This window comes from Saccostrea echinata, unplaced genomic scaffold (assembly GCF_033153115.1).
Source record: "Saccostrea echinata isolate AGI-Se365-2 ecotype Australia unplaced genomic scaffold, CSIRO_AGI_Sech_v1 ptg000017l, whole genome shotgun sequence".
NCBI lineage: Eukaryota > Metazoa > Mollusca > Bivalvia > Ostreida > Ostreidae > Saccostrea > Saccostrea echinata.
Window position 1 is genome coordinate 1,670,162 of NW_026889766.1, and position 25,642 is coordinate 1,695,803.

The following is a 25,642-nucleotide window of genomic DNA, read 5'->3' on the forward strand; positions in this document are numbered from 1 at the left end:
GTGAGCTACAAATTATATCTAAAAATTATACACATTTTAACAAGTGTTTACAGTTTAGTATATTTATTATACACAAATGATGACTTAGTAAGACATTCTAGTAAAGTCCACAGATTGACTTCCAGATTTCAGCTCAAAGGCTTGAAGATTTTTAGTGGCTCTTTCATCATTTTTTTTCACTGAATATTTTCATTTTTATTTTCAAGACGCTGTTTTTGTTGAGGTCTTTTAGCAGTTTGATGCAATCCAAGAACTCCAAGGGCAATTTAAGAACTCCTGAATTTCTTTCTTACCTGGAAAAAAAAATTTAAAAGTTTAAAATATATTCAACTTACATGAAGAAAACTAGTAAAACTAGTGATAATGTAATAGACCTTTCAGATGTTCCAAAGCAGCTACATGTATCTAATTAAAAAATATAAAGTTTGAAGTATTTAGAGTCACCTGTATTCTGAACAAGGGATATGTGTATTTGACAGACAGATGAATGAATAGACTGATCACTATAGAGCACCTTATAGTCTTTTTTCAATAATCTTTATATTAGTGAAAATCAAATAGGAACTAAAGTGTTTCAAGGAATGTATATGTCACCTGCTAGGTATCGTCATTAAAAAGGTTAATAAATCTAAGAGTTGTCAGCTATTAATTTAATATTAGCACGGAGGTTCATGCATTTGCCTGCAAGGAAAAAAAAGGATCCAAAAGTAAAAGACTGGGATAGAATCTGGCAATCAAAGAAAATATGGTTCCCCAGTCCTCAAATGAATAATTTAATTGAAATTATGAGGAATAACTATTTATCACTTTATTAATACACATGTAGGTGCTTCCAACATTCCTCGGAGGAAAGGAATTTCAGACTGTCTTTACTTTAATTGTCCCTTTGTCAGTCAACACGATTCATTGTGGAATACTGATCCCAGTGTAATTTAATAGTATTTAAATATAAGTTTGTGTGGTAACTGAATTTCATACAGTTTCAAAGTATAGTATCATGAGCTCAAAAACATACATAAATGCTAATTATCAAAACCCTGCCTCTCAAAATTTTGGAGATATAAGGTGTGACAGACGGACAGACAGACACCAGGTAAAGTGATCTCTAAGTGTCGTTCTGCTCTGCAGTTGACACAAAAATGAAAGTTAGTCAATTTTTGACCATGTATATCACTTCAGTGATGAAAGGAATGCTGAAGTGGTAAGTCTATCCTAATTATTTGAAAATACGGCAACCCCATTGGTCAGAATATAATACATATGCTGTCCAGCCTTAATTTCATTGGCATAAAGCAGCACAAAACACGATTTGATTGGATGGTGCAACTTGTTTTTCTAGGGGGGGCTGTTGCAACCCTGGAAAAGAAAACAGGACTGGGGCTTGCCCTTAGGGGGCACTTACTGACCAGAAGTAAACAAACAACAGAAATAGCAATACACTAGAAATATGTCCATAGGACATGTATGCCCGCCAAGTGTATAGTAATGCAACATGAAATTTTGTGTTAGTGTATGAAGTTTGATGAGAATATCTTGAAAAGTTTCTTTAAAATTGAAAATGAAATCTAAAAAAATGGATATAGATGGTAAATTCTCACCAAATTATGTATAGATGCATAGCCTTAGATATCAATATTTTAAATGGTTTTAAAACCATGCAAAATGCAAATTGAAGGAAAGTGAGGTCAAGGTCACAGGAAAGGTCAAAAGTTTATGAAATAGTTGAATAGGTCTTACTAATTATATTTGTTACATATATATATTGAATCAGCATATTAAGTTTGATGAAAAATACCTTGAATGATTTCTTTAAAACTGAGCTAGTCACAAGCGTGGCGCCATGGTTAAGAGCGTCTGCTCTAGAGTCGCGAAGTAAGGAGTTGATCCTTATGTGGCAGGTTTGAATCCCACTGTGGGACATGGAGACCAGTCCTTCGGATGAGACCTTATAAACCAAGGTCCCGTGTCACAGTAGGTGCTGGGATGAAAAAGACCCCTCACTGCTCAATGGCCATGAGTGCAGAGTATATGACAGAATCTGCAGCTTTCCACTGGCAAGTGGTGGCATCTCCATATGAGTGTAAAATTCTCGAGAGGGACTGCAGATTACCTATAATGATTGACCAAAATCCCGACTAGGCTTTAAACTCTTCATTCTTGACCTGTATTTCGTCAAATGAGATTTTTCCAGTTAATTAAGGTAAAATTACTAATTGTTAAAACTGTAAATGATTTTTTTTTTTTTTTTACCTGAGCCAGATTTTTACTTTTCTTAAAAGTGTCTGTATTTGACTGTTGGTTCCACCTATCTCAAGGAAATGATCTGTAAAAGTAAATGTTAGAAATCATAATCTGTTCTCTATCTACTATAATCATGAGAAAAGGTGTTGAAAATTAACAGATGGAGATAAAATCAGCAGTCATATTAAAGGCTTTTTTCAATAATCAATTTATTATTGAAAATCATAAAAGTATTAGGCAAAAAGGAAAAATAAATGTTGTCATTAATTAACCTTGCATATCTCTACAATTTTCTGATAAGAAAATTATACCCGATAGATGCAATATAATCACCCTTTGCCTGCCCCTAAATTAAATTATGAAATTTTGATAGATTTTGATCTAGTAAGCAATTATTTAAAACAAGCTTCTTTTAGAGGTGCCTAGGGTCGAAATTCATAAAAAAAACCTACAAAAAACGTGAAAACCTATTTCTATCATACTGGTTTATATTTATTATAAATGTCCTCATAGTCAGCATAGCCCAGAACGATAGACCGCAGACTCTCACCATGAACATATTTAGTGTCCTGGTTCGAAACCATTTGTTGGCACATTTTTATTTTTTCAAACTTTTTACCTGTATAAACACTAAAGAATGAGTGCACTTATGGGCCCTGGTAAAATGTGAAAAAATGAAGAATTAAATTAAGCATAATTTTCCATCTCAGATCAATAATTGATATCTAAACCATAAGATTCAACAAATTTTATCGCTGAAATTCATGAATATACAAAGAGCAAAGCCATACAATGTGGTAGGGGGTCAGCCGACATTCGTGATTTTCTATAGTAAATCGAGGGCGGTCATTCATTTCAAAGCTTTTGTTTATTGTCAGCCTAACATTGTACAAACTTGTGCGATTGACAAAAAATGCATTATACATTCATGAATTCACAAATATACAAAGAGCAAAGCCATACAATGTGGTAGGGGGTCAGCCGACATTTGTGATTTTCTATAGTAAATCGAGGACGGTCATTCATTTCAAAGCTTTTGTTTATTGTCAGCCTAACATTGTACAAACTTGTGCGATTGACAAAAAACGCATTATACATTTACGAAAATTGTGTGAAAGTAGGAAATTTGTACATGATTAGGCTTGACAATGTACTTAAAATATTAAAAATGTATGAAAAGTTCAATGTTTTTCCTATAACAAGCAAGAGCTATTTACCTGTATGACCTATGTTTAACATTCATGCAAGACAATGGTACTGGTATTGAAAGCCACCTAAATACACTTTTTTTCATTTTAAAATTTAAAGGAACTAATGTTAATACTTATTGTATTATTTCAAATGCAAGCATGCAAATTTCTTAGTTTGATCACTATGGATACAGGTATCTATACAACTTCATTCGATTTTTTTCTCGGGTAAAATAGCACAAGAAGTATCATTCGGCAAACGCGCCTGTCAATGATCCACCATCAGATTGTTCAAGTGTCTGATTAAAATGTCTCCTCCCCTTGATTTAAATAAACGAAACTCAAAATAGGTTCTGTACGACTTTTCCGGATTTGGGGTATCTATAGGCATTTAAAAAACTTCATTTGTTTCAAATCCATGCTGATTTAGGTGATGTTTTAATGTGATTTTAATTAGAAATGTCCACTTGTGTTTAACTATTACCAAAAGAGAACAATTTGGTAATACATTCTAAATTAATACGACACTGAAAAAGGGCCCATTAAGCATTGCTTAAGTGCACTTGTCCTTTGATTTTTTAATACAGGCTTTTGCATTTTACTTAATATATTTTCTTCCTTAAATGCATGTTTGGTGTTGATATAAAAGACATCTATGGAAATGCAGATCATAAATTCTCTTTAACTAAACGCAATCAACCGGAACTAAACCTCATTGTACGCACACTTTGTTCGAGGACATGATTCATTCCCTTTGTGTTACTCGATACTGCAGGTGTCACGAAAAAAAAATCATGCCGAACAATAATTGCTGAGTTTGCCTTTCAAGAACATAATGACGTGTAATAGTACTGTTGTGCCAGTGGGAGAGATACTGTTCTATGCAGAGTAGATGCAGTTCATTCCTCGGGAAAAATGTGTGCATTGGCGATATGTTATGCTAAAAATGCATGAGGGTTTTCAGATTAGAAAAGAATGTGGTAAGGTCAGTTAAGGTTTTATGTCCCGTTGCCATTACTCAGTCAGACATCAAGAATGACCCTCAAACAAAGGATGTATCATTCTGTAAGTACTGAGGTAGGATCACATGAACACACAGTTGAGTAGAATGAAATATATCGAGATAACAATCAGTATTCAAGCTCAAAAGCCCATCAAAAAATACGAAATAGGAGCAGAGCAAACACGACCTCCAAAACATCAGAGGTGGGATCAGGTGCCATGGAGGAGTGAGCATCCCCTGCAGACCAGTCACACCCGCTGTGTGCTCCTTGTCACGACTGGGAAACAATGGAAAAATCCATACACAATTCAGTGTGTAAATAATGGCCTAACAATAATAATAAGAAAAACGTCAGTCAGCATTTTACTTAATGATAAATTGTATTTGCTGACAAGGTCATTGTATCGACCATAGAACTTTCACTAATAAATAAATAAAATAAGAAGAAATTCCATGAACTTTCGGATCAATCCTCGTACATGTCAGTCATTAAATCTATATAATATACAGTATGCATAAGGGAGACCAAATGTATTATTACTGTATTGAGGAGACCAACCACTATCCATATGTAAATCAGTATTCAACCACTTTCACTAAAAAAAAAAAAATAAAATATGAAGAAATTCCATGAGCATTTGCATCAACCCTAGTACATGTCAGTCATTAAATTTATATAATATACAGTATGCATAAGGGAGACCAAATGCATTATTACTGCATTAAGGAGACCAACTACTCTCCACATGTAAATCAGTATTCAACCGCTTTCACTAATAAATTAAAAAAAATATGAAGAAATTAGTGATGAGACATCGGTTAATTTTCAGAATCGATCATCGGTTGGAATCGGTTACTGCTTCTGATGCGATTTCACCGATTATAATCTGATTTCTTCATAGTTTTGCATACAAAAAGCAGACTATTACAATAATTTCATTTATTTCTTTAACATGAATATATAAAATACATAATATATTATTTTCTTTGTTGTTTTGCTTCTTTTACACTTTCTAGACCTAAAAATATTTACAGTGGACACCCAACATGGCTGCCTAGCGGCAGAAAACGAACTTCAAAAAGTTGTGGGGGGAATTGATCACTCTTTATATTTAAGGTAAATGTTGACTAAGTTGCATATTTTATATCTCAAATAAAAGATACAATTAATATTTTCTTAATAAAAAGAATCAGCTGATTGATCAAACCAAAGAGCAAACACAGATTTGGCAGAAAAAAAAATTCACCTGGGGTAAATTGAATGGGTCGGTCGGGTTATTACAGGAAACAAAAATATTTTTTTTTAGGCCCTATATATACATCTTCGGTTCTTAATCACCTCTGCTTCGTGCTAGTTGGCTAGTATCAGATGCAGATGCCATTTTCTTTCATTAAGAAGAAATAAATTTTAAACCAGAAATGGATAATTCCGGAATGTATTGTATTAGAAGTATGTTTCCGATGATCGATTATGAAAAACTATAATCGATCATCGGAATCGGTAGCATTTTTTGTCGACAATCGATGTTTTCTGATTATCGGTACAACACTAGAAGAAATTCCACGAACTTTTGGATCAACCCTCGTACATGTCAGTCATTAAATTTATATAATATACAGTATGCATAAGGGAGACCAAATGTATTATTACTGCATTAAGGAGACCAACTACTATCCACATGTAAATCAGTATTCAACCACTTTCACTAATAAATAAATAAAATATGAAGAAATTCCACGAACTTTTGGATCAACCCTCGTATATGTCAGTCATTAAAGAGCTAGGTACGTTAGCTAATGTCAAAAGACCCTGCAAAAAGCTTAAAAAATAAAGTCTGCGTATCCTCATTAACCATGTATATTTATAAAGTTTATGATCCTTAGTCCTTGTATATGTAAACGTTTGGGCGGATCCAAGCTTCTTCTGCTGCTATGTAATATCCAAACCTATGCCATATCCGGAAAACAAGCAATTTTCTTCACTTTTCACCCGGGTTTTGGGAAAATTCGATGTGGCCACAAGCATCGGCTACGAAGATATTTTAACAAGAAATACTAAAGCATAAAAGGGATTAATTTAGACAGGTTTCGTTCTGGCCGTGGGCTGTGGCCACATTGAATTTTTACAAATTCTGATATTATCGGTCGTCTGCTATACGGACCTTGACGTGAGGGGAATGGAATATTAGCTTGGTATTTTTATCATATTCGTAGAAAATAAATAACAATTGAACACATGTTTATTTTGTAGAAAACTAAATGATAAAATGCATTATTTTAATAACTCAGTTGTTAAAAATTCGTATCCGCGACCACCCTTTTTACTTTCGTTTTCATTCCAGGCAACCAATACACAGGCAAATGTACACATGAAATGTCTAAATATCAGACGGTGTTTTGTTAAAAGATATAACTGAGATGTTATTGGGTTGTTAAATTTATTTAAAAAAAAAAAGTATCTTATGATAATTTTAAGGCAAAAACCTAACGTCTCTAGGTTGTACATCGAACTCTAAATATAGACGTCCTCATTGTTTACATTGACAACATACAGTGACGCGCCAAAAGTTTTTCCAATTTTTCAGTCTTTCGTTCGATATTTTACTGTAAACAATACGTTGTTTTATCAAGCATTTGATAAAAAATAATTGAGAATTTCTCACAGTAAAAGAAAACTGTAGTCAGATGATTCATTTTAGATATAAAAAAATCTCAAATTAACGACTTTTTATTATCTGTAAAAATGCTGGAAAGTTTACATGTTTCAATGCACAGATTAATTATTTTAATATTATAGCACTTACACCCTTTCTCCAAAAGCTTAATTAGTACATACTTATACTTAGTGTATTTTAAGTATGATAATCTTTCAATGAATTAAATCTATATACCATCATAGAAACGAAAAAGAAAACATAACCATTTAAAATGTTTTTATGTCTTCTCAAAAAATAATTGAAATGATAATTGAGAACAGTAGAGGCATAAGTATGTGTTATTTATGTCCCTGAGAACAGTGAAACAATGCGGTTAAATTCAAGAAAGAAGAATGGGGAAATTATATATAACTGTTTAAGTTTTCCTCAGAAAAGTTAAGATGAGAATAAATAAAATATTGTTCGACTAAAATGAAAACTTCTGAATGGGACAGCTTCATATAATTTTATGAAATTCTAAGATACTGAAAATATTTTTTAAAGCTATTTATTGTGTATCTGAGCTTGAAATTAATAATACAAGACTTAGTGTAAATATATATGATAAATGTTATTTACGTTCGAATTAAAATTTTCACCGATTTTGAACTTATATAACCTCACGTTTCTATAGTTAAATTGACTTTAAATTTGTCTGTTATTTTAATGTGGAGTTGGTAAATAAATCGGTTATTGCTTTAAATTTTTAATATCTTTGAAACGTGATTGATTTAAATTGTGTAATTTACAGGAAACTCCTATCTTATCTAAAGTAATAAAACAAATAGAAAGATTTTTTTTTTAATTTTGGTTACCTGAACTTATCAAAAAATACGCCCAAATATGACTTAAAATTTATTTTATATATCTATAGTTTTTTTTAACTCAGTCATTTTACACCCTCCCTTTTGTGACAGGAAATTTGCAAATTCATTGATTATTACTAAATCAAATAATATTACATGTAATAATAAAAATCTTGTTATAGGCTATTTATGAGCTTATACATCATACTTAAAATCTCGGAAATTGGGAAGTTGAACTACTTGGCCAGGGATCTCAAGGTACCTCCCCCCGACCCTGACGTACGTACCAGGAAGATACTGTATGTGTACTTTAAAAAGCCGGCTTCATATTTTAGTGGCTTTGGCGTAGACAACAGTGCGCTAATTCATGAATACCGTAAATAAATCATAACTGAGTACAATGCAAGGACCCATAATCTGTAGTGTTAATTTATGGTAACGCCATCTAGTCCATAGGAAGTCCTTCCGCTAAATTTTGTACACGTACAGTTTTGTCTTTTAATTGGATATAAAAAATATTTAGCGTTACAATAAAAAGACTCAGGAGAATTATTTTCATATCTTAGTTTCTTCTTGTTGTTTGTCCCCAAATGATCAACAGTCAGGTTCTAAAGCTGAAACCACTAGATCTAAAGGAATGAATTCAACATGACCCTGGTTGATGCATTATTAAAAGTCATGTTTGTTTAACCTTATGCTTACGTAAGTACCCCGCGTTTCGAGACACTGGTAACCTTATCGCTGTTCTTTGCATACAACTTAAGGCAACCCAACATTATAACTTTTTTGTAAAAAAAAAAAAAAAAAAAAAAAAAAAAAAAAAAAAAAAAAATCGCCATCTTTAAGGTCATGTGCATATGGCCCAGGGTTAAAATGTTACAACCTTTTTATGTAGGGTTGAAAAAATATACCTATATTATTATAAACCAAGTCAAAGCTTAATAAAAATTAAATATATCGTGTATGAGAGGAGTCGACCGTCTTCATTTTTTGATATCTTGGAGGGATGATGGATATGTTCAGAAAAATCACAAGTAATGCTCAAGAAAACGGAACAGCGTCCAATCATAAAGTTATGTGTTGATATGGTACAAACGGCGTCAGAGACATAATTCACGATTGTTAAAATTACTGGGAATTATCGAAATATTTTTTAGCTCATTTGACAAAGCAATTCATTTCATATTTCACAAAGTTTTGAAAGAAAAGTATTGTCTGAATTCCCCATTAGACAAATGAAATTAAATTTTATCACTACTATTATTTGAATTTACATCAGCTGTTTTGTATGGCTTTGTAAGTTCACTGTTGGTAAGTTAGGAAGATTGATTTTAATTTATTCTTTGTTAGTTGACACCTTTGTCTGTGGTCCAAAATCAAAGATCAATTTGCAAGGTCATCGTAAATTAAAAAAAAATGCTGATGGAAATTATGAAGGCATGTCCACTAGAGCCTGACTCTGACTCAAAGATATGTAAATTAGATCCAGTCTATACGTTTTGACAAATAAAAGACGTTAACTTTGACGTACAGTTCACAAGGAACCTTAGGGTCAGCTTTGATTTTTTTTTTTGGTTATTTGTTATGCCAGTAGCTTACTTTCACCCTCCCCCCCCTTCGTCCCTTTCTCAGCGCAATAGCGACCTAGAATATATTTTTACTTTAAACAAAACCTTGGAGTAACTCAGAATTTCAGGATTCTGAAGTCAATGAATTTTACTAAATATTTCTTAAGTTGCAGGCACGTAGTATAGGTTTTTAAATGAGGGCGGGATGGGGGGGGGGGGAATCAAACTTGAAAATCCTATTTCGTGGGAGGGAGGTCCAACTTCTCAATCTCTTCCACATCGATTTTTTTTCATACATCACCACATAACTATGCAACAAAAAGTGGGGGAGAGGAGCAACTAGCCCTTCAATGGACATTTTCGATAGAAAAGGTACTGTTCGAAAAAAGGGGACAGCCCCCCCCCCCAGTACTTCGTGCCTGAGTTACATGTATCATTACATCCTGGTGATATAATTTCTTATTATTTTGCTGTCCATTGATCTATTTTGCAAGAATAATTTAATACTTTTTAAAAATTGTATTGATTAATCTCAAATAGGGCGATTTTCGGTATTATAATATTATAATTTGAACCTTAGTGCAAATAGGTCAAAATTAATGCTAAAGTTAGTAAGTTATTTTTCCTCATTTACTGTTCTTGTTTGTTAATAAAAGCTTCATTTCAAGCATCTATTTGCATTCTCTATCTATTTTTTTTTAAACAATCCAGAAAAAATAAATTTATTTGTGGAGAAAAACACACTGCACCTTATGCAAGCAATTTTGACTGCAGTTATGATATTCGGGTATATCAATACTATGGAGGTCATTTATTCTTTAAAACATTCTTTTTTGTACAATATTTTCTTGAAGTAAATAAACTATCCAATGTAAACATTTTAATTTAAGATTTTTTACGTATAACATACATTGATACATTACAGTTGTTATTTAAATGTTCTTAATCGACGGCGATAATGACGTCATAGTGCTCAAAACGGTTAAATGAAATAAAATACATTCCATTTTTAGAGGGCTATTGCAACTAAACTATAAAGGATAGGTAAAAATTGTTGATATATTTATAAAGTGTACATCTTCAAGTCATTTCTTTATAATTGTTTTAAATTTTCAAAGAAGGGCTGATTTTCACTACTAACGTACCTGGCTCTTTATATAATATACAGTATGCATAAGGGAGATCAAATGTATTATTACTGCATTAAGGAGACCAACTACTCTCCACATATAAATCAGTATTCAAAACTTGAGATTTTAACACTCTGATAATTTACATGTTTAGTTACATGAACTAAATCTATTTACCTTTGTCATAATGCAAGAACTGTTTTACATTCAGCCAACTTTAACATTACACATGCATACAGTGTATGCCATGCATTAGGAAGACCAGATGCATTATTTCAACATTAAAGAAACCAACTACAATGAAACAATTAGACAGTATTCCAAAATGTTCATTCCAATACCATAGTAATTTCCCTTAATTTGTTTGTATTTAGATGACTTAAATCAATTTATCTCAGCCAGAATTGGAACAAAAAAGCTAATCATAAAAGTGGCCAAACACATGAACAGACAGATGGACATGATGATTCCTATGCTTATATACACCCAAAGTTGCCAAAGTAGAGCAGATGCAGTAGTTAGAGCGTCTACTCTAGAGTCGCGGAGAAAGAAGCTGATCCTTACATCGCGAGTTTGAATCCCACAGTGGGACGTGGAGACCCGTTCTTCAGATGAGACAGAGGTATTAACCAAGGTCCCATGTCACAGTAGGTGCTGGCTCGATAAAGATCCCTCAATGCTCAATGGCTGTAAGTGCTGAGTATAGGACAAAAATTTGCAGCTCTCCACCAACAAGTGGTGGCGTCTCCATATGAGTGAAAATTCTCAAGAGGGACGTTAAACAACAAACACTATACACCCAAAACTTTGTTTGCAGAAGATTTTGTGATACATGCTTTACAAGTATACCTATTGTTCATAAGGGAATAAAAATGCTATAATATATCATTAAGGAAAGCAACTGAAATTAAATGTGCACTTCTAATTGAAATAAACAAAATTACCCTTTGTCAGAATGTAGATTTATAAACAGGAAGGCTGTTTTTCTTCATTTTTTCCATGTCAGATTCAGACTGTTCTTGAAAAAATTCTGGCATACACCCTGTAAAAGTGAACAGTGCAGATAATAAAGAGCTTCTAATAAACTGCATAATATTTAAATGATCCACTTAATGAGGTTCTCCTGAGCTTTTGAGCAGATTTATATCTTACCCTATATTTCAAAAATTCTGCGTAAAGTTTTAATTGTTACAATAATTTTGGATTCTACAATGCCAATTAAACTATATTCAGTTAAAACTCCATGACTTACTTCCATACCAAAAGCATTAAGTGAGGAACTATATTTTGTGGCAGGAGGTTTTTTAGAAGAAAATGATCATTTTTTTCTCTTTCGAAGTATTTAAAGTATGTTAAGTTTGAATTCCTATTTCTCCATGCAGTCTGCACACAGAGTTATTTTGTGAAGTGAACTGTTTTATACTGGTCCTAAATTATATATCAAATAAACTGTCATGAATTTTATCATCATATTTAATAAATATAGCAAATATATTTTGAAAGTCAAGAAAAAAATATCCCTAATTTAAGCTTAAAATTAGCACTATTTTAGTAATATCTAAAAATTAACATTACAGACCCCCACTTTTTATTTTCTTTTCTGAATATATAAGATACTTTTAACCATTCTTCTTAAATTCAGTAAAATGTCATTACTTTCAAATGATATTTTTGCTTGTTAAATTTTTAATGCCAGAAAAATGAAATTTTTTGAGTGCAAAAAGGTCAAATAATTGAACATGCGGAGTAATTTGAAAATTTTTTCGTTGTCACAAATTTTTAGGTGTCTATTCAAGATGACATAAGTCTGTGTTTGTTCCCATAATTTACTTGAATAAAAAATATTGGAGGAAAAACTTCAAAAATTGATTTATGTGTAAGACGTTTTTACAGTGCAAAAAGGTCAAACTAAATGCTCTGTAGCGCCAAAAGAATCGCATTGACCCCCATTTTTTGTTTTGATTTTTAATTAAGCTATGTGTATAAATTCAGAAAATATACTTGATAAAAAATTCTCATTACTTTTGATGGCAGGATCCAACCTCCTTAAAAGGGATAACAAATGCATTTAACTCCATCAAGGAGACCAACTGATATCCATATATATATAAATCAGTACATGTATTTTAATTGTGATATTTTAATATCCTAGTAATTTACATGTTTAGTTTCATGAAATAAATCTATTTACCTTTGTCCAATGACCAATGAGCACAAGCACTGATTTTTCCTCTTTTTTCTTTACGGAATCACCAGGGCCAGTCTGCGGTCCATATGATTCTGGCATATGTACACTCTGTAAAATGCATATTTGTACCATGTACAGGCATATGAGCAATATTTCTATACTACATACATGCATCATTAAACTTAATAATCTTTTTTTTCCAAAATTCATTATTCATATATAATGAATTGTTTTGCTGTTAGCAAAATTCAACAAAAACTATACCGTATATATACTTGCCTATAAGGTGGTCCACCTATAAGTCAGTTGTATTTTTTGAGGTTATTTTGGAGGGATTTGTTACTGACCCGCTTATAAATCGGTACAACTTTTTGCCAGAATCAATTGACAATTTCAAATCAATGCTCTGATGTTTTAACCTGGTTTCAAAATACTAATCTTTTTATGACTCACCTATAAGTTGGACATAGAGTATATAGAGTACCTGCATTAGGAAGACCAAATGCATTATTGCAATATTAAAGAGACCATTGTGGCAAATGAAATCAATGTATGAATTGTATTCAAAACTACGGGTGTACTAATTTGTCTGAAGTATATCATGATATAATGTGATACACAAAGACTTTAACAGGATATGACATATACCCACATGCCTAAATGTAACAACAGTTTAAAAATGAATAATTTTTTTTTTTTGTAAATTTCACTGTTTAATTTATGAAATATAAAACATTATTTAAAACCTACATTTATTAATATTGTGGGTCATCATCCCATTTTTTGTGAAGGAATCATGAAAGGCATTGTAATTTCAACTTGCTCACAGAGCAAGTTTTACACAGAGGACCAACTCTTTATTCAAAATTTAGTTTACATACTTAATTTTTTAACAATTAAGTTTAATGGGTTTAAAAAACTTAAAACTAGGTCAAAATATTTTGCTTTCTAAATATGGACAAGAAATGTTCTTTCTTAAAATCACCTTAACTTCAGATTAAAAAAAATGCACTGTGCTCGTCCTCTTCAAATGCCTTGTTTGTAAATAACTTATAAAAGGTATATCTCACAAATGCTTCATTATTACAAATGTCTTACAGCAAATATATGCATCACCACAACTTATTTCATCAGTAAGAATAAACCCTTAAGCAATGAATATAAATGCTGAAAAGTGGTGCAATGTTAGGAGTTGATCCTACTACACAAGTTTTGAGATTATCTCCATTGGTGCACTCTTTTGTTACAGAGGGGAGTTTTGTTTCCACGTTAGCAGGCAGGTGGGACAGTGGCATCTCAATATGAGTAAAAAAATTCTCAAAAGCAATCTTGAACATAGAAACTAACAAATAAATGCTGAAATTATACATCGTGATATGTAGGTATATAGGGTTGGGATAATACACAGACCATATGATATGATACATATAAAATTTCAAAATGATTTATAAATCATGATTGTCAAATGTCAATAAATAACACAATAAAGTAGATTCATCATTTAGTGTAATGGCTAAGCATTCAGATTTGTTGTGTTTCTCATGTATTGAAACTTTGAATGACACAGTTTGAAAACAAGCTGTCTTCTCTGTAGTAGCGGCACTAGTGAAGAACCCAACATGTTCCAAAACTCGTAAGAATGGCCTGATTTGAATGTGTAAGATACAGTTGCAATGCCAACCATGCCAACATTTGGCATTTGTTTATTTTTTAGTTATTTTATGAACCAGCAATAATTAGGGCTGCATCAAATATATCGATACATATCTAGATTGATGAATATCGTCGCTGCGCTTCCAAAACCTCGTAAGTCAAAAAATGCGCGGGATACTTTTTTTTCTATTTTAGAATTGATACCCCAGCCTCCGTATACTCTCAAAATATCGTAACTCTACGCCAATCAGAAGTCCTTAAATTATACATGTGACAAAACCTCGTAAAATAATTGGTCGTCTGAGCCTATTCCAAAATATCGTATGTCAAAAGAGAAAAAAAACACCATGTGAAAATGCAGCTGCAGATCACTGAAAATACAGGTAAACTGTTATTTCGTTTATTATTGTGTTCAATTAATAAATAAACATGCAAAGAGTGTGCTATTTTAGTACATGTTCACTCTGAATTTAATATTATAGTGTGAAAGAGAGTAGAGATCATCTGATGAGCAGCAAATGAAGGATTTTCCCCCCTATTTTTGGCTTCGCAAAGTGTAGGAAATATGTCTATATCATTTTGATATCGACGTTTATATTTTTAATGTTTGATTAAATCAATAAATACTTCTTTCAAACTTTTTTTCTGGAGATACGATGTTTTGCAATTTTAACTTGAATGAATGATACGTGACATACGACAATTTGAAAGATCCTTTGATTAAGTTGGCATCCATTTTCGAATTAGATCAGTATGTAATTATAATGTTTTGTATATATGCGATCAATATACGAAAAATTGGAGTTGTATCTTACATCTGAAGGTGCAAAATAATATTTTTTCTGCCAGTGTCTAACAAATCAAACGACATGCATGTATTTTTACTTTAGTCATTTTATAATCTAAATAATGTTTCTTAGATGTCGGACTCTGATGAGGAATGGCCAGAGTGGAGTTGTTCTGAGTGCCATCGCGTTGCAGTGAACTCTGTTTGCCTTGATTTGCAGATGATAACAAAGGAACATGTGATACTTGTTGATGTAAATGGAGAAAAATGGGTGCGATGTATGTGTAATAAACGATTTCATTTGAACTGTACAACAAATCTTCCTAAAAAAGTCAAAGAATCAGACTTTACAGACATATATATTTGTGATTATTGTGGTTGGTTTATGACTGGGGCATACGATTCTGAAAATGCAACAACCTTGTAAATGGGGAAGAAATTACACAGATGTCAACCAAAGGGTACATTCAATTCAACCTGTTGTATCACTTTTACAAAGTAGAGAACGTGGTGATTTCTCGAGAAAAGGCCAGCATTTTCAATTTATAGAAAATATCTATTATTCTTGGTTTCCAGAAACAACACCAAGAGCAATAATCATTGAAAGACGTGGTAACGCTTACAAAAAAACTTAAATTCAAATTTCATCCTAACTGTAAGAATGGCTGTTAATTTGCCTCTGTCACGTGGACAACTTCTTTTGCAAATATCTTTAAATAAAAACAAGGAAATAAGTCATACAAACGAATTCAGAAATTTTCAAATTCAGGGATCTGTTGTTGCAGAATCAGTAGACGAGAATGAAAAAAATCAATGTGATGGAAATGAAAACATTCAATTTGAAAATGATGTACATAATGAGTCTGATGATGAAATGTACGATAGTTATGATGATCCAATCTGGAAGCCCAAAAGAAAAGAAATGCTTTTAAGCAGCTCGGACAGCAAAACAGATTGTAGCAATAAACGTAAAAGAAAGAGAAGAAAAACGTCAAAAAACAAGCAGATCAAAAAAAACAAAACAAAACTGTTAATTTCACGAACAAACCAGTCAATGAAAAAAATGCAAAAATCGACGATATTGGTAAGGGAATCTTGATATCTGCTGAAAACCGAGAGGATCCAAGTAACATTTCTAACAATCACATTAACGACGAACAGCTCCCGTTTGAAAAAGAAGTGATTATTGAGGAACAGAGTCAATCAGAAACTGTACCTCCTGCACAACTGCACATAGACGAAAACAACGAGTTGGAACGCGAACAATCAGATGCTGAAACTCAGACTACTGTTGATAGACAACAAATTCATTCAGAAAATGCCAATGACATGGAAACCACACAGGAACCCAAGAAACATAGAAAAAGAAACCTCTCAGATTGGGAGAGAAATAAACAAAAAGCATTACGAATGCAAGGTAAAGGGTATAAAGGGATGACGAAAATTGACGGTCACTACAAATTTACAGTGGAGAGACCAGAAAGGGTCATGAAAGAAAGAAAGTGCTCAAGAAAATGCCAGAACTGTTCTTCGATAGGCGAGGAAGAAAGAAGAAGCATTTTCAATCAATTCTGGAACAATATGGACTGGGATCAGAAAAAAAGTTTACATCTTAACGTTGGTGGATGTGAAAAGCTGTAAACAGAGAAAGCAAGATGAAGATATAAGCAGGCGTTCTAGATCTCTAGTTTATCATCTCAAACGAAACCATGAAAGGATTCCAGTTTGCAAATCCATGTTTCTGCTTACCTTTGGCATTGGCGAAAAGACTGTTTATACCTGGATAGATAATTCTGATAGGGGAATTCCTAAGCCACCAACCGTACGACAGATACAAAGTCGAGCTCCAGAAAAAGTTACTTTTGCAAATGACTTTTTGAAACAACTAACAAAGATGCCTTCACATTATTGCCGATCGTCTACCTCGAAACAATATTTGGAACCAACTTTTAACTCCTTTTGTGAACTCTACAATGAATACGTTGAACAGTCTAAACAATGTAACAAACCATTCCTGGCAAGGAAAATGTTTACAGAAGTATTTGAAAGCCAGAACCTCTCTTTATTCAGTCCTAAGAAAGATCAATGTGATATTTGTTGTGGCTTTGAGACCAAAAATATATCAGAAGCGATATACGCGAAACATTTAGAGATGAAGTTGGAAGCACGCACAGCAAAAGAAAAAGATAAAGAAAGGGCACTTGTAGAGGACAATCTGAAAGTAATAGTGTTTGATTTGCAGGCCCTGCTTCTTTCCCCTTTGTTGAAAGCAAGCTCCATGTATTACAAGACTAAATTGGGTTGTCACAATTTCACAGTATTTGATTTGTGTACGAAAGATGTGACATGCTACTTTTGGCATGAAGCGGAGGGCGATTTAACAGCAAATGCATTTGCCTCATGTGTCACTGATTATGTAGATAATCTTGATGAAAGAATCGAAGAAGTCATCATGTACAGTGATGGATGTACTTATCTAAATAGGAATGTTGTGCTAGCTAACGCCTTGTTAAAAGTATCACATGATAAAAAAATTCGAATTGTTCAGAAGATTTTGGAAAAAGGACACACGCAGATGGAGGTAAACAGTGTTCATAGTGTAATTGAGAGGAAACTCCGCAACAAACCGATCTATGTTCCACAAAATTATGTCGACATCATGAAGGCATGTAGACCATCTCAGCCATATAGCGTGAGGTATTTGACACATGATTTCTTCAAAGATTTCACTTCCTTAAATTACTACCAGTCGATTCGACCTGGAAGCAAAGCTGGCGAACCTACCGTTACCGATCTCAGGGTGTTGTACCGATCTCAGGGTGTTGAGATACCTACCTAATGGTACAATTGGATACAAGCTGCATCATGACGGGAATGAATTCATGGAGTTTCCAAGACGGGCTAAGCTTCGTTCACCTGCAGATGATGATGCTGTTGAAAATTTATATCAGCAACGGATTGAAATAAAAGCAGTGAAATATGCCCATCTTCAAGAGTTGAAAGGGGTTATTCCTGGTGATTATCACCCTTTTTATGACAGTTTGCCACACACATGAGTATGCCATACTTACCTGAACGTTGTGACCTCTACTGTTTATTATGTTTTTTATTTTCCTCTGCAGTAAAGCTATAGTGTTAAGACGTTGCAAGTCTTGTTTCACTTTCATGAACCATGAATATTAAAGCCTATTTTTTTTTGTTAATTGCTTGTTCTACATTGTTGAATTGGAAGTAAATTTCTGCAAATACTTAATACGTTATCATTAATTAATGTTCAGAATCAAATTTTACACGGTGAATACTATAGATCAAAAAAGTTTTCATACCATGAAGGGGATGAAAAGGAGAAAATAAAACACGTAGGTCAATCTCATCTCTAGTTTGTATGATTGAAAACGTTATTTATCAATTATAGGGCAAGCTAGTTTGATTATTATGTAGAAACGGTGAGTGACAAAAGGTCGTAGGTACCAAAAAATTACAAAAAATTGAGACAAATCATCGTAAGTCCGCTATGCTCCGTACTGTGCACAGTAGTTTAGATTGCAAATCGGCATCTTCAAAACAATGGTTATTAATGATAATTTTGAAAACAATTTTGATATGTCACTAAAAGGAAACGCATAAAACAGTTTTTTGACTCTCCTGAAAATTATCAAATATTGACTTGCGAGGTTTTGGAAGCGCAGCGACGATATATCGTATCAAAAACAAGAGGCCCATGGGCCACATCGCTCACCTGAGCACATTGGCTAGGAAAAAGCACAAATCACTTCAGTATTGAAAAGTTTAAAGGGGATGGGGCTTGGATTTTGAACAACCTGAGGATGCTTCCATATTAATATAACAAATGGCTTTACTGTTCTTGAGCAGAAGATTTTTAAAGATTTTTTTCCTATATATTCCCTTGTTAAAAATTTGATCCCCCATTGTGGACCCTCCCTACCCCCCCCCCCATCATTTGAACAAACTTGAATCTACACTACCTGAGGATGCTTCCATATCAATATGACAAAACATGGCTTTTCTATTCCTGAGAAGAAGATTTTTCAAGTTTTTTTCCCTATATATTCCTATGTAAAACTATGATCCCCCATTGTGGCCCCACCCTACCCCCAGGGGTCATGATTTGAACAAACTTGAATCTACACAACCCGAGGAAGCTTCCATATCAATATGACAAAACATGGCTTTGCTGTTCCTGAGAAGAAGATTTTTCAAGTTTTTTTCCCCTATTTATTCCTATGTAAAACTGTGATCCCCCATTGTGGCCCCACCCTACCCCCAGGCGTCATGATTTGAAAAATCTTGAATCTACACTACCTGAAGATGCTTCCATATCAGTATGACAAAACATGACTTTGCTGTTCTTGAGAAGAAGATTTTTGAAGTTTTTTCCTATGTATTCCTATGTAAAACTTTGATCCTCAATTGTGGCACCACCCTAACCCTGGGGGTCACGATTTGAACAAAGTTAAATCTACACTATCTGAGAATGCTTCCATATCAATATGACTTTAAAACAAGGCTTTGCTGTTCCTGAGAAGAAGATTTTTCAAGTTTTTTTTCTGTATATTCCTATGTAAAACTTTGATCGCCCCTTGTGGCCCCACCCTACCCCGAGGGGTCATGATTTGATACAAACTTGAATCTTCGCTACCTGAGGATGAATCCACATCAATATGACTAATTGTGACTTTGTTGTTCTTGAGAAGAAGATTTTTCGAGATTTTTTTCTACATATTTCTATGTAAAATTTTGATCCCCCATTGTAGCCCCACCCTACCCCTGGGAGTCCAAAATTTAATCTACACTACCTGAGAATGATTCCATATCAATATGACTAATTGTGGCTTTGTTGTTCTTGAGAGAAAGATTTTTAAAGATTTTTTTCTATATATTCCTATGTAAAATTTTGATCCCGCATTGCATCCCCCCCCCCCCTGCCCGGGGGTCATGATTTTGTACAAACTTGAATCTACACTACCTGAGGATGATTCCATATAAATTATGACTAATTGTGGCTTTGTTGTTTTTAAGAAAAGCAATTTCAAGATTTTTTCTATATATTCCTATGTAAAACTTTGATCCCCCTTGTGGCCCCATCCTACCCCTGGGGGTCATGATTTGAACAAACTTGAATCTACACTATGTAATGAAGGTCTCACCTAAGTTTCAACTTTTACAGCCCTGTGGTTCTTGAGAAGAAGATTTTTAAAAGATACCACTAAATTTTCACTAATTCTTAATTATCTCCCCTTGAAAGAGGGTGTGGCCCTTCATTTGAACAAACTTGAATCCCCTTTACCCAAGGATGCTTTGTGGCAAGTTTGGTTGAAATTGGCCCTGTGGTTCTTGAGAAGAAGATGAAAATGTGAAAGGTTTACAACAACAACAAAGACGACAACGACGACAGACAACGGACAAATTTTGATCAGAAAAGCTCACTTGAGCCTTTGGCTCAGGTGAGCTAAAAATAACTTAATTCCAATACATTTTGGGCAGGCAGTTTTTTATGTAATTCTGTGAAAAAGTTGGGAATTTCAATCACCAAAGATTATATTTAACTGTTTTGAATTAAAACTGATCAAAAATGATATAATCATTAAGGAGGTAGCACATCTTAGATGATTATTACAAAATCATAAAAATACATAGACAACTTTACTTAACATGTTGATTTTACAGTCAAGAAAAGTTTGAATTTGAAGTGTAATTTTTAAAGACGGTGAGACAAAAAATTAAAAATGAGTAAAAAACAATTATTATTTTTATAAAATTCATGCATAATGATTTATAAGACTTTTTTGACAGAATTGTTAAAGAATTCAATATATTGCATATCGCATTAAAAAATGTCTTTTTTTTTTTTTTTTTTGCTCAATACACAGCCCTAGCAAAAATTATATACAACAAGGACTTTGATTGGATTATTAACATTCATTCAATTGATCATAATTATTAACTGTTACTGCACTTTCATTTTCAAAATGTTGTTAGGTATGTTGTTTGTTCTTTCTTTTGCATTGATATTATAATTTATAAAAGAGTATTTTAGCAGAAAAAATTATCAATTTACCTTTCTTGGAATAAAGACATGTTGACCCTTGAGCTGAGATTTTCTCTCTTTCCATAGATTTGTTACACTGGGGTCCACATGATTCTAGCAGAGACCCTGTAAAAAAGGACTTAACTATGGAAAAGCATGAAGAATATATGCCTATTATACATATCTTAAATTCTAATGAAAACAATGTTTTTTAATTAAGATCCATATATTTCTAATGATTGACATAATACAAATTCAAAATAAAATATGCATGTCTATATTATACACTGTACCTTAAGCAGACCAATTGCATTATTACATCCTTCAGGAGACCAACTTAAATCAATGTTTGAGAACTACTTGTGAGAACAATAAATTTATCTACTTTACAGTACTAAATGTACATGGAATCTATAGGATCATGTTACTTTAATTGACCTGCCTTAGTTCAACACAGTAATCTAACAAAGAAATTAAGCCAAAACAACATTTTAAGACTTTTTGAACAGTGCATGTTCCTATCATTTCAAAACCATTACCAGTAAAAATGCTAATATAGGAAAATGATGACAATTAATTAATATTGTACTTTCAGGTATATTAGATGAATTAATCTGATTCGTCAAGAAACATTTGTTAAAAAGCACTTAACTTATTCCGCTGAATAATGAAGCTACGCCCAGTGTCGCAACAGTCAACATTGCTTGACAACGGGTGATATTCCAAAAAACAGTGACTGCGCAGATTTATGCGCTCAAGGTTCACTATTATTTGTATTTGTATAAAACATTCAGTATAATATAATAAATATTGCATGTAGTTGAGTGTAACATTGAAAATTTTCACCCCTCAAAAACCAAATACGTCAAAAAGGGGATGGGTTTCTTTTCCAACTTCTACATAGTTTCGCCACTGCAAAAACTGGTATAGACCTTGGAAATGTTTAAACGGGCTAAGAGAAATCAAATGCATCAAGAGTACTTAATTGTTTTTACCCAAGTTACATGCCAAAAAAGATTCAGAGAGACGTCACATAAAGTTAACGTTGATTTGAACTGAAGTTAGGGTGTCAAAAGTCATTCACGTCCAAAAGTGACATTGATCATGTGTGGTAGATAATAAACTCCTACGAGCTAAATATGCTGCCATAATCAAGTGAGGATCTTTCCCTCATCCTATATATAAATCCATTTACAATATTATATGCACTTAAGCAGTGACATTGTAAAATTATATAAACAAGACCGGTTTATATAATTTATATCAATTTATATAATTAATAATATAATTTATATAATTTTAGCAAGATAAGTGTATGGGGTAGAGGGAGCAGACATTGAGAATCAATGTTGTCGGACCTCATGAAACTAAACTAACAGTCTTCCAAATAACCCGGGAGTCCAATGCCAGGACCTGTTAACATTTGCAGCCGGGCATGTAAAAATTGCCAAATTACATGTCCGAATAGGGCATATGTGAATCTTCTTTCATTGTACGATCTTTACTTGCCATTTATTCTGTACTACCCCCATTATTCGCTTAAACGTTGCTATATGTAATTGTCGATGGATTGCCTGTCTACATTCTCGATACGACCTGTCAAATGATTGTCAATCTAATCATTGACGTGTTTAGTTTAACCTATTTGTTTTCTCGAAGTTGCTTGCTAAATTTCGAGATGTTCATCAATGCCACATACAGTGGCACTACAGTCATGATCCCATTTCTGAAATTCAGTTCAGCTAAACCGGCCAACAAATGACCAGCATGCAACTCAAAAGTTATTTATGAACAAAAACGCTTTAGAAAATGGCAAGCACAGGCCATGGTTGGTTTACGACGCTGAAAAAATTAATATAAAATCTTTATACCTAATGGTTTTTTTTGTTGCACAATACTGGTAAATGTAAGAATTTTGAGTAGGACATGTACAAATTTGAATGGGCTGGGAAAAAATTATAGGTCAACATGCCCGAAGGGCATGTGCTGAAAAAGAATTGTTGTGAAGACTGAACTAAAGCGACAGCGCCGAGTGATCATATAAAGTCCCCTTTATTACATAATAATTTGGCAAATTATCAACACATCAAGCTAAAATTTCCAACATATCTTGACGGTGAGAATTTTTATTTTTTAAGTTGAAACCTCGTGACCTATGAAAAAAAAAAAATTTGTATCCCATCTAAAGTCTTAAAATGTATCAAGGTAATTTTTCGATACAAATTTGCGGTTGGGGTTATAAATGAAGGATAAAACCAGAGACCTCGGAATGGAATACTCGAAAGTCTCTGGTTTTATTCTACCCCCAACTGGAAGTTGTATCCCATCTAAAGTCTTAAAATGTATCGAGGTAATTTTCGAGGAATAAATGAGTGGTTTACAATAAAGAGGATTGACCAGAGACGTCTGAAACGATTTATTTGACAAGAAAAAAGTCTCTTGAAGCGAACGATGTCATTTTAAAGTAGGTTAATGATTGATAATGATACATGAACAAAATACGAGCTTGAAGCGGGGGTGCCTGAAATTGAGTTAGATACCTTGTGGTAAAAATAAGTAGGGGTGCACCGTATATGAAACAAGTGCCTGTGATTGATAGTCTGAAATTTCTCTTCACCTAAATATTAAAAGCTTGCAGTGATCGCTATAAATCTATACAACAGTCAAGTTACATACGGTAGACTAACATAAAAACAAGATTACAACAGTCATGATTACAGAAGGTATATTTTGAAGACTCTAGGTCAGTAGGTGAATGTAAACAGGTAAACACACGTGGGACAGTCACCGCAAATAAATGAACCACAAAACGACTTATAACAACTGTATAACATTAAAATGTAAATATTCATCTGCACACAGATTTTTGCATAATAATAATAATTTTTAAAAAGTGTAAATTAAAATAAAAAATTAACAAACCTCAAACCTTGTAACAAGGCTTGTTTCCCTGCAATCTTATTCTGGTTCTCTGTCACTGAAAATGCAGGGAACCAGGCTGCGTTATTAACTCGTACACAGATTTGTTGATACGAATAAACCTATAAACATATATATACGAAATAAAATATTATCATAAAAAATGAAGAATTTCAAATTGCTTGAAAAATTATCTTTATGTAGTTTATAATAAATGGTTGTAATTGTTTATTAATTTCTATCTATCCATTAAAATTTGATACGTATATCAGCTTAATATGTATCCGTCTGAACAATTATTGTTATTACACTCCCTGTCACATCTTCATAGTTAGCCTGTAAGCATGGTAAGTAGGAATCAATTTCAGTTGAAGGGGACCAAAACCAAACATTTTTCAGTTTCATTTGGTGGGGAGGGGGGGGTATAAACCTCAAATGATCATTTTATCTCTGTCACTGAACTGCTGAAAATAATGAAGGGAACTAGGCTGCGACAATGATTTGTTGACTGAATTAAAATACGAAATAAATTATCATACATACGAAATAAAATAATTTCATGAAAAAATAAAGAATTTCCAATTGCTTGAAAAAAAAGAAGCTTTTCATGTATGCGATTTACAATAAATGGTTGTACTTGTATATTTTCTATACTGTTATCCATTAAATTTTCATAGTATCAGTATTTCACTATTTGTAAACATTAACAATAATATTAAATAAATGTTACACTCACTGTGGCTTTGACTGAGTTACTGTCACATCTTCATAATTAAACGAGAATATTCCCTTCCGTAAATATTGCTATATATATCCGAACTGTTACCAATTAATCTTTCTTTGGTGAAAGAAAACCTCAGGGATGGAGAATAGGCCCGTACGTAATTTAGTTGGAGAAGGGGGGGGGGGGTGAGCACAACCAAACAACATTTTTCAGTTTCAGGTTGGGGGAGGCTACAAACCAAAAATTTTTTAATAAGCAAAAGAAAAATACATTATCAGAGGTTATTATTGAGGGGGCCCAAGCATAAAGGAGCAATGTTTTCTATAGTATACCTAAATTTCAATATTTTTCCTTTTTAGGTTTTTAACATAAAACATGGAAAACTAAGTTAAAGAAACACTCATTTGAACAAATCAAAAGCGGAAAAAATATATATGCTAGATTTTTTGTTTAATTGCATGATTTTCATGGTCTCCAAAATGCAGAAAAATTATCCTTTGAAATTATACGTAGGTTATAAATTCTTTTCTTTTTTAGGGAAGATGATAGAAATTAGACAACTTTTGAATGTTAAATAACAGAGTTAAAGATTAATAATATTTAATGGCAGACTGTTTATTTATCTATAAAAAGACATTTGCAATACTGATGAGGTCAAAATAATAGGGAGACCGAAAAAGGTCGCCTT

General features: G+C 33.0%; 1 protein-coding gene and 2 long non-coding RNA genes across 3 annotated transcripts in view; all 3 read right to left on the reverse strand.

Moving 5' to 3' along the window:
• LOC133189210 (receptor-type tyrosine-protein phosphatase kappa-like) overlaps positions 1 to 25,642 on the reverse strand; it is a 160,952-nt gene that overhangs the window by 16,473 nt on the left and 118,837 nt on the right. The gene's annotated exons all lie outside the window — the stretch shown is intronic.
• On the reverse strand, positions 114 to 11,672 carry LOC133189142 (uncharacterized). The gene is made up of 3 exons (XR_009721416.1): positions 11,579 to 11,672; positions 2,251 to 2,323; positions 114 to 293 (listed from the first exon to the last, which is right to left on the reverse strand). It is a non-coding gene; the product is annotated as an uncharacterized LOC133189142 (long non-coding RNA).
• LOC133189141 (uncharacterized) lies at positions 12,838 to 24,331 on the reverse strand. Its single transcript, XR_009721415.1, has 3 exons — positions 24,234 to 24,331; positions 21,342 to 21,437; positions 12,838 to 12,930 (listed from the first exon to the last, which is right to left on the reverse strand). It is a non-coding gene; the product is annotated as an uncharacterized LOC133189141 (long non-coding RNA).